This window comes from Petaurus breviceps, unplaced genomic scaffold (genome assembly GCF_028583685.1).
Source record: "Petaurus breviceps papuanus isolate PSGF00001 unplaced genomic scaffold, PetGlider_PUasm1.0 38, whole genome shotgun sequence".
NCBI lineage: Eukaryota > Metazoa > Chordata > Mammalia > Diprotodontia > Petauridae > Petaurus > Petaurus breviceps.
Window position 1 is genome coordinate 22,897,854 of NW_027186304.1, and position 10,660 is coordinate 22,908,513.

The 10,660-nt window shown below is 40.3% G+C and overlaps 1 long non-coding RNA gene across 1 annotated transcript in view; it reads left to right on the forward strand.

Moving 5' to 3' along the window:
* The window catches only part of LOC138170373 (uncharacterized), a 464,687-nt gene that overhangs the window by 183,147 nt on the left and 270,880 nt on the right, over positions 1-10,660 (forward strand). The gene's annotated exons all lie outside the window — the stretch shown is intronic.

Below are 10,660 nucleotides of genomic sequence, written 5' to 3' on the forward strand. Positions count from 1 at the left end.
TTTTACATGTAATTGGGAAATAAGATATACAGGCACTGGGGCATAGGGATCCACTGGAAAAGTCTAAGGGGGTATGAGAGAAAATATGGGAGAGAGCAGATTGGAGGAGCGGAAATCCTGTGGGACTGCTATTTTGGGGTGGTGGGTAGGGGAAAAACGGGGAGAAAATCTGTAACTCAAAATCTGGCGGAAATGAATGATGTAAATCAGAAGTTAATAAAGCATTTGAAAAATGAAAAAAAAGAGAGAACCTTGTCTTCATTTCTTCATTGTTTCTATCACATTTTACCTTGATCAAACTGATTTGTGTACATGTTTTATTCCACCAGTAGAATGTAAGCTCTTTGTGGGCAGGGACTGTCATTTTTTTCATCTTGTATACCCAGTGCCCAGAACAGTATCTTATATGTAGCAGATACTTAATAAAGGGTTTTGGAAATAATGGATTTGTTGAGGGTTTTTGTCATTCAGCTAAGGTCATTTCCAAGTGTGGGATTACATAATTTTATAATTCTGCATTGTTATCTTTCTGCTATATTGGTGATGTAAGACCCATATATTGAACTGAACTGGAACTGAATTGGAGGCAATGTGTTAACAATGATAAGAGAAATAATGTTGACTCAAATCAGAAGACCTGGGTTCACATCCCACCTTTCAATTTTACTGCCTGTGTGACATTATGCTAGCCTCCCTGGGCCTCAGTTTCTCTAACTGTAAAATGTGACTAGATGGCCTCTGAGTTCCCTCCCAGCTCTAGATCCATCATCATATTAACTGAATTGACTTGAATCAAATTGCATTGAATTGAACCAGATGGTCACCATATTAAATAAGGGGGGAAAGAGTACCCTTAAATTAAAGAAAAAAAAAAAACAGAGAAAAGCAGAATATGGTGTTTACAGATAGGAGAGCCAAGCATCATCCATAACAATAGTCAAACCTTCTGATCTCTGTTCATAAAAGAATCTGAGTGCTGCTTTAAATAAATTTCATTCCCGCCAGCTTAAAGGACCATTTCCCCAAGAAGGATTTTTTTTCAAAGTTTGCACTTGCAAGTTTTCAAAAGCATGAAGGTTTAAAAAAAAACAGAATTTTTTCAGTTACTTATCTTGGTTAGTTTTGCCCAGAATCCACACACATCAAAGGAATCCCAACACTGGGGAATGGAAACCGGGGTTATTTCCCTCTTGTATCATTAGGCCCCACAGATGGGTCCTGGAGAATCAGGGGTGTGAAAAGAGGAAAACCAAATGGCAATGGGAAAGATGCCAAGCTCTTTCCCCTGCTGGATAATCACTCCAAGTGAGAAGGCAGTGAGGGAAATAAACTTATTTGTCTTAAAGTCTAAGGTAAATACATCAGAGCTGCCCAGCCTGCTTTATTTACACTTAGAAACAGTTATATCAGCCTTCTGGTAAAATAACATTGGAGAAAATGTGTGCAAAAGGAATATGTTTGCGCTGCAATGTTCTGTTTCCTCAGATAAAAAGTACTCTCAGTACCAAGTCCCCCTTAACAACATCTCAAACCCTCCTCCTTTGGCTCTGAAGAGTTCCTTTAAAAGCAATAGAGACTAATAGTTGGTATAACTCTTGGTAATTTTTCCAAAGAATGATGCATTGGAAAAAAAAAAACTGGGACTGTTTGGGTTTTTTAATCCCCTGATTTTAGCAGAAAGGGAAGTCTATCAAAAAGTTGTAGAAACAATGTGTGCCATAAAGGTTTAAACAGAATGAAACAATGTGAAATACACAAGGATTTGGAGTCAAATGGCCTAAGTTCAGGTGCCAACCCCTGCCCCTGGAGTTCAGAAGGTATGAGGATGAGCCAGTCTTTATCCAAGCTGTATAACCCTGGACAAGCCAGGTTAATTTCTCTGTGTCTTATTTGGCCTATTTGCAGAAAGGGGCTGATAAAGGGTTACTGGGAAGAAAGCATTTTATAACCTAAAAGTGTTCTAGAAATATGAATTGTTATGATCAGTAACTCAGGTAACTCCAGATATGAAACATCCCTTTACTGAAACTCCTCCCAATCTGATATGACATGTTATATTTTAGATAAAATAAACAAAATGGGAGGGTAATATTACTGACCTACTGTCAAATGGGCAGATCTTTGAAGATGGATTTATGATGATCCATCCACTCTCTATTTCTTGATGCCCTTTATTATTCAAATCAATAATAAAGCCATTCTGAATGAATTGACTGACTGTTCAGTTCAATTCAATGAAAAGCAGTCAATCACAGTAAGCTACTTGAATCTATTTGTGTGTAGACTCAGTATAAGGGCAGTGTTTGACATTCATGAAAGGCGCTGGAGCTGTCAATGTGTGAGAAGCTGGTTGGTTTAGTAGGAGGGCATATAGCTCTCAGTCAAAAAAACTAGATATAAATCCTAGCCCTATCACCTCCTAGCATTGGGAGCAAGGGCAAGGAACAGAACTTCCTCAAGCATTTCTCATCTCCAAAATTGGAACAACATACAGTATTCCACTGCTACATTCAAGCTCCCAGTCTGTAATGGGAATGTAAATTTTTAAGATCTTCCCTGCCCCTAGGCTAAAGTGTACCTGGAGCCTGGGGTGGGAGTTTTGTTTTTCAGATACTTTTTGATTGGCCAGTGGGTCCAGAAGGCTGTTACATTCTCTGAGCCAGGAGAAGGCTATATAATCCCTGATGTGAGGCTTTGCTTTGGGGCTCACTTTGAGAAGTGTTGTGTGATTTGATCAGATGAGACTTTGGGAAGCCGTTGTTGAGAGCCCCCCGGCTTTGAAAAACCCAGATGTTGGTTTGGTATGGATGTAATGGTTGGACAGTTTGGAAACCTGTCTACTTGATCTGTTTCTCTGTCTTGATAATTCTGTCTGTATACTCTGAAGTTCGGGGTGCTGACCTTTTTTCCCCTGAAATAGGTAAATGATATATGTTTGACTGATTAAAGTAAGCCTGTTAACCCATTTTGAGTTGCTTTCCTTTATCAAAGCAGATCTAAGAACCTGTGTTGGCAGCCACCCTGGGGACGCTGGGGTGCTTGCTGCTACACAGTCCCAACCATTCAAACCCACTTTCCATGAGCCTCTACTTTCCTATGAATCTTCCTCTTACCATCCCTAATCAGATGTCACATAGCAAGTATTTTAAAAATGCTTATCAACTTGACTTGACTTGAAATGACATCATAGTAAGGCAAAAGGGCATTTACTTCAAAAAGAACGCCAGTTAATGGCAAGGAATTAGAGTAACCAGCAAGTACTCTGTTACCTGTTTCCTCAAACTATCTCCTCCTACATCTGTAGTCCTTGGATGATAAACATACACTTATTTCCATTTCCCAGGCTGCAATCCAAACTAATAAGTACATCAAGCACCAACAATGTAAAAGACATTTTGCTAGACTTGGGAAACACAAAAACAAAACAAACAACAAAATAACCAGTAGCTGCTCTCAAGGAACTTATCTGCTACTGGAAGATACAACATGCAGATAAATAAATATAGTACATGTAAAATTGAAGAGAGAGAAAGAACACCAAGAATTACATCCATGGGGAAAGGTCCCCTGATCTTGCCCTTGAAGAAAGACAAGGATTCTAAGAGAGGGAGATGAGTTTGTGAAATAGCTTAGACAAATGCATGGAGAAAGGAGATGGAGAATTAAGTTTGGGCAACAGCTAGTAATCTATTTTGTCAGAAAGGTAGCATTCATGAGGGGGAGTAATATGAAAAAATCTAGAAAGCTAAGTGGGAACCAAACTGTGGAGGACCTTAAATGCCAAACTAAGAAATGTATATTTTATCCTAGGCAATGGGGAGCCGATAGGATGAATGCACACATGGGACTCAGGAAGATTCATCACCACCCAAGATTTGTTTCTTTTGTTTAAGAGGACTTAGTTAGTTTCCCCATAAAGTCATCTGGGTCTATATTCTGGACAGTTTCTCTCAGGGTCATTTGGAGATGCAATAAAAGGTGAATTCATTTCCTTGCCCTCAGTGGTTTAGCATCATTTCCAGTGGACAACTGTGATGCGTCACTTTAAGGCCCGTGGTTCTGGTCAGGAAGGCACACGTAAAAAAGAACACTTCAACTTCCATCTCCTTCCTCTCTTTCTTCTGCCTGCCCAGAGTAGCAAGCTTGAGTCACACCTGTCGCAGGATTTTTAGTACAGGATTTCTCACCTTAATCACCCTTGAGCTGAAAGAGGAACATGCTCATTTTTTTCTTCCTTCGTAATATTTAGGGGAAGATAAATCTGAGCCATATCAGCTCCCAAATTCATGCCAACTGCCACAGTATAGTAAGTTATGCAGCAAAGGGAGAGCCATTTCCCTGTATTTTAAACATCCTCAGTTTCCAAAACACTGATTTTCTTGTGCTGCTACACTCCCACTAATGGAAGAAATTGGTTCTATGATTTTTCCCATTCATTTACAAAAGACTTAACATCTTAACAAGCCCTGCATCCTGTAAAACATATTTTACAATGTGATCAAAAATGACATAACACATGTGGTCCTGGCACAAAAATACATGTATGGGAAAGCTAGAATCCGGAGCCTATAAAATGTTGTGTCAAATAAATACATTTAGCTTTTATATCATGGCTAGTAGGACACTAATTCCAAGGCAAGGCACCAGATGACTGTGATTACAGCTGAGCAGAGTGAAAGCATAAGCAGCGGGTGTAACCCATGCTTGTAACCCCTGGCAGACAGAAGAAAGATGGTGCTGTTGATGTTCTGCCATGATTTTGGAAAACAATCTTTTTTTGAGGTTTGTGACTGTCACACCTACTGCTCCTCAGTTCTTTTCTGCCTCTCAACCATAGGAATACAAAAGAGTGGGAAATGGGAAACACATTGACACGTTAGATTCATTCAGTAATTCTCTTGTTTGTGTCCTTTTTTTTAGAACAAAGGAGTCCATGGGCCAAGCATCCCTCTGTGGAATGAACTTCTACCTACTTCCTGTAAATAACATTGCACTAACCACCAGACATTCCCCAGCCATGGGTAGAACATGTCAGTACATTCCATATTCAGTGAACCATCTCTGACCTCTCTTTCCTCTCTATGATCCTGGAGGAGAGAAACAAAGAATTTATGTTCCCACCAAAATCTTCTGTAGTACTTGCTGCCATCAAACATTTGCCACCTGTCAGGACAGAGCAGCTGTCTGCTGATAAGAGGGCTACAGAGACCTGCTCCTTCCACATGGGAATGAACATGCAGACTGTTCAGCAGCTCTCATGGTGATCGCTGTGATCATTAAATCACACATAGGAGGAGTAACCTGTTTCCTAGGATTTTATAAATGTGCGACAGTACCTTTCCTCTCCCCCCTACTCAGCATTCACAAGTTTCCAAGTTTGGGCCCCAAAGGAGTAACTGTTTTCACAGATTCCGGGGTACCTTGTGGGTCAAACCCCTGTCAGTGAGCTTGACTTTAATAATCATTTAATAGACACAATTAGCTCAAAGCAAAGACATTTACCAGGATGGTACAGTAAGAACAGTAGCTATAAAATATTCCCCCTCAAACCTGGGGCACAAGATCTTTAAAAACACATAGCATCAGTGAGAAGAACAGGCATAAACTTAGAACACAGTGGTAGTGAGGAACACATGTTGCTAAGGAAAGCCACACCTCTGGTTCTGCAATGCCATTGTCTCCTCAAAATGATCTCACTCTGGTCTCCATTGGCTGCAGCGTCTTTGCTGGGCAGGTTAGTAAGCTAGGCTTCCTAAGTCTACTCCTCCCCACAGGTGAGTTCCAAATTTCCAGGACTCATTCTCCCTTGACTCTACAGTCGGTTCTCTTCTATACTGCCAGGAATTCTGCTCCTTGAAGCTACTTCCTGCCTTGAATAATTCAGCTGCCTCTCTGTGTCTGCATCTCCCTAAATAGTATGTGTCTGTTCCCTCATGGATGTGGTATCTCCTATCGGCTAAGTAATTCTGCTGCAAGATGTCAGAGCCGATGGATGGGAATTTCCTGCACTAAAGGCCTCAACTGATGCTTAAGGCTGACAGACTTGTCCTTTGAGGGGTATCAAGGCACAGCCAGTCTCCAGTCAGCCAATGGAAAACATCCCTTCAGATTCTATCAGAGTACTCCTTCATACTTAATAAAGGGGCAATAGCACATAGACTTATCTTTGCCTTTAGTGTCATGCTTTACCACTTCACGTCCTCTTTTATATGTTCCGTACTTTCTGTGAAAACATCACCTAGTTTGGGAGTGGTAAAGGAGTGGAAGAGATCCAACTTCCCCTTCCTCCTGTATGTGAAATACAAGATTTGTTCAAGGCGTGAGAGAAGGGTGTGCAGCAAGATCCATTGGAGCGTGTTGCTCTCATTGATTTCCATACATGTGTGTGTATATATACAACACATGTATGTGTATATTGTATATACATGTATGTGCACAAAAAGCACACATACTCGATGGGCAATGTATATAGAATAACAATATAGGGCATTTTCCTGAAACTTAGTGTGGCTTTCAGGCCTATTATGGAATGTACCATGTTGATGATAAAGTTCTACATATAACATATGTGGGTATCTCTGTAGCTGCTGGATTAAATCAGTCATTTGTCCTGAGAGCCTGCTGTCAGATATCCATTCATTAAGAGAATGAGATGATGGGGGTGGATGATTATGGGCAGTTAACAGGTCCCTTCGGAGACACTTTCACTCTTGGAACAGGAAAGCAAGTCCAAGTTAGCATTCAAGGAAACGAATTAAAAGCCGTTCTATGTGAAGCCGGAGCTGATGGTGTAGAGAGTAGAATGCTGATCTTGGGATTAGGATGATATGGATGCAAATCCTCCCTCCAAGTTTTACTAGCTGCTGGAACATAGTAAAGTCACTTAAAATATCTCCAAAACTTAGTTTTCTCACCTGTAAAATTGGATTGTTTTTGAGACTCATATGAGATAATTTATGCCTAGCAACACTTTTTGAACCACCTAGATTCAAACTAATCTTGTATTTTAAACCATATATCAAGACACCCCCCATATTTCTGTTTGACAGACTACGCCAAGTGGCACATGAATTCAAAAGTGAAAGACATTTAATGAAATACAAAGTACCTAAAATTAATTGAATCAGATGACAAACAGCTTCTCCAGTCACAAACAAGTGGTTATCATCTCCCAAACCTCCAGAGGAATACCATTAAACTTTTCATTAATCTTTCTGTGCCCCCAATTCAAAGCACCCGAGTGAAGTTTAGAATTGAAGCCACCCTGTTTAACGACATTTCATCTCAGTGTAGTAGATTCGAGAATACTGGTTCCTCCAGACTGGATGAACACTGAAACCTCTGGCCGTAACTCTCACATCCATTGTCACCGTGGTGATGGAATGCTGGAGGTGTACATACCATAACACTCACTCACTCTTCAGGTGAGCTCTTTTCTGTCTGTTCCCATGCACTATACTGCTTCTACTTGACTTTCTGCCACAACAGTCTCCCAGCATTTATTTTTAGATTCTCACAGCACTTCTAAAACCACTCACATTGCAGAGCCTCCTTTTCCAGTCAGAGTTGGTACCGAATGACATCACCACATTGCAGCAAGACACACAGCCTTAGTGTTAGCCCTATGGATTCTCTCTGATGAATGAAGCTCTTTTATACCCAAACACTGTGAGAAATTGAGCCCAAGAATATATCCTCTACATCTATAAAAAGCTTCAAAAATTTTAAGGTGCTATATAATGTGGTCCCAGACATTTACTAGCTGTGTGACCCTGGTCAAGTCACTTCACCCTGTTTGCCTTAGTTTCCTCATCTGTAAAATGAGCTGGAGAAGTAAATGGCAAACCACTCCAGTATCTTTGCCAAGAAAACCCCAAATGGGGTCACGAAGGGTCAGACACGACTGAAATGAATGAACAACACGTAAATGGGATCTATTATCATTATTCTTATATTCCACATTTAAGGACTAGATAAGAATCACAAGGATTCCATGGCAATGACCCAAAGCCAAGAAGGTCAACATGAAGTACATAAAGGGAATTCAATAGGAACAAAGCAGTAGACCTCGGTGAAATAATAGTTTATTTCACCCAACTGCTACCAAAACAGCATTCCTTTATGATGATAATATTAGCCATAGCTCCTTCTTGTTTCGTTGTGTTGGCATCACTGTTAGCCTAGGTACAATTTATAAGGTCCACTAATCCATTATACCCAACAAGATTCTTTTAGGAAGGTTTAAACCAGTTCAGAGTAAATGCTGTCATTAGCCATTCAAAGGTAGGGTGTTTTAACCAAAGCCATAGTTGCAATATGACCAAAAGACTGTATTTGTGTAAATAAACCACAAGTGAAGGAGCTGTGGATTAATCCAAACATTACAGAAAGACTGACTTTTTACGTAAGTGGGAGTTACACAAAGAAAGTGACTAAAATGTCCCTACTCTTTGACCTAGAGACCCTATTCCTAAGTGTACACCCCAAAGAGGCCAATGACAAAAAGAAAAGTTTTATGTTTATCAAAACACTTATTTGAGTACTTTTTGTAGCAGCTGAGGAAAAGAAACGCCCATTGATTGGGGGAATAGCCAAACAAATCATGGCACATGAATGTAATGATGTAGCCGTATGTTGTAAGAAGTGACGAATATTGCAAATACAGAGAAAACACACTAAGGCATTGATGCAAAGTGAAGTAAGCAGAACCAGGCAAACAACATGTACAATCACTACCAAAAAAAAAATAAAAATGGAAAGAACAGAAACAAATGAAGCAAAATCAAATGCTGAAAAGTTTTCATGACAAAGGTGAATACAAGATGCAAAATGAGACGTGCGTTATTGGACACAGCCAGTGCAGGCGTTTGTTTCGCTTGACTATGCGTATTTGTTACAAGATTTTGTTTTTCTTTTTTCCTAATGGAGATGGAGGAGATAATGGGAGGGATAGAAAATACATTTTTGTTCATTAAAAATGTTAAATTAATTTTTTTAAGTGTGGGTCTGGCATTGAGCCATAAGTTTGTTTTCTAAGGATCAGCCTGAATAAGCTCTGTCACATCATTCAGGTGGCTTCAGGGCGATGACATTTTCGGCCCCAGAAAATCGCTGAGATCATCTGCTAAGTTATAAAGAGGTTGTGCTTTGCATCAGTGGAGAGCAGACCTTTAAAAAGACCAAAAGACATTGCAGATGCTCAAAATATTGGAGCAGTATCTTCAGAAGGATGTGTCGAATTGATTTGAATTCAATTGATATTGAATTTCAATTAGAGAACGAGCTGAATTCCACAGGCTTTCCTGCTTTGCTCCTCTGCTGCCGCCCCAACCCTGTCCTCAAGTGCAGTTTCTCTGAAAGATGGAATGAAAAATATTCTGCCTCAATTTCAACCGGCATGTGTGAAGGAATACTTTGTTTTTTCCAGCTTTGGGAAAACAGACTACAACTATGCATGGCTTCCCTCTGACTCCCTGACAAGGTGCCCCCACAGCTGGCTACATTTCCCTACAAGTGAGACGTCAGTCCTCCTTTTGATTTATTGGTGAGGGTCTTAAGTTGTACCAATTCTTACCAGAAATTATGAATAGTTTTTCTATGATCTTGGGGAAGGGAGATTAGAATCCTTTCTTCCCTGAGGAAGAAGAATAATGACCTGACTGCTGAAAAGAATGAATTATGATATATACTGACTCTTCCCTTTGGTCTCCCCTCTTAGAAAGACTGATAATTTGAAAATTCTTTTACCACCCATTATAAAGGGAGTTTTTCCTTTTTAGAGGCTTCTGTAGATAACACTTTGCTATATTTTCTCTCTCTCTCTCTTCCTCTCTTTCTTTCTTCCTGTCTCTCTGTCTCTGTCTCACGGTCTGTCTCTGTCTCTCTTTCTGTCTGTCTCTCTATCTCTCTATGTCTCTGTCTCTCTTCCTTCTTCCCTCCCTCCCTCCCTCTGCCTCCTACCACTACAGTGTCAAAAAAAAAATAGATTTACAAGAGTCTTGGCCAACAGCCCAAACCCAGACCCTTTAAGGTCATTGAGACCCCAGAATTATTCCTCAGTCCTTCAGGCCTCCTCTCATCAAATAGATTAAATAGCCTTGGTATATAGTCTCTACTCTCAAACACCACTCCTTTGTCAAATCTTCTTTTCCAGGTTATTTTCTTCATGGATTCATGCCATCTTCTCTTCTTAGTTAGGCCCCAAAGTCCCAGGCCCTGCTGCCAAAGTCTTCAGCCTAAACTAAACATCATCATCAGAATTCCATTGTGAATCCTTCCATCACTCTTAATGCCTTCCATTTGCCTCATTCCATTAGCTGTCCAAAGCGCTTTCATATCTATCATAACACTATAACCTCACAAGTCCTCTGTCTTCCCTGCAGTTTCTGCCTGTCGCTTCTTGTTCTACCTCCTTGCAGGTAGAAAAGGTTCAGCCCTTACTGACCCAACAGGTATTCTCTTCAAATTACCGAAGAGAGCACGTCCTCCCCAAGTCATCTCTTCTCAAGTTGAACAATCCTATTTCTTTCAACAATTCTTTATGTAGCATCCAGTCTCCTCATCATCCTGGTTGGTGTGACTCTGGCTTATCAATGGCTTTCTAAAATTCGATGTCTCAAACTGAAAAAAATACTCAAGATGTGGTGTGACCAGGACAAAT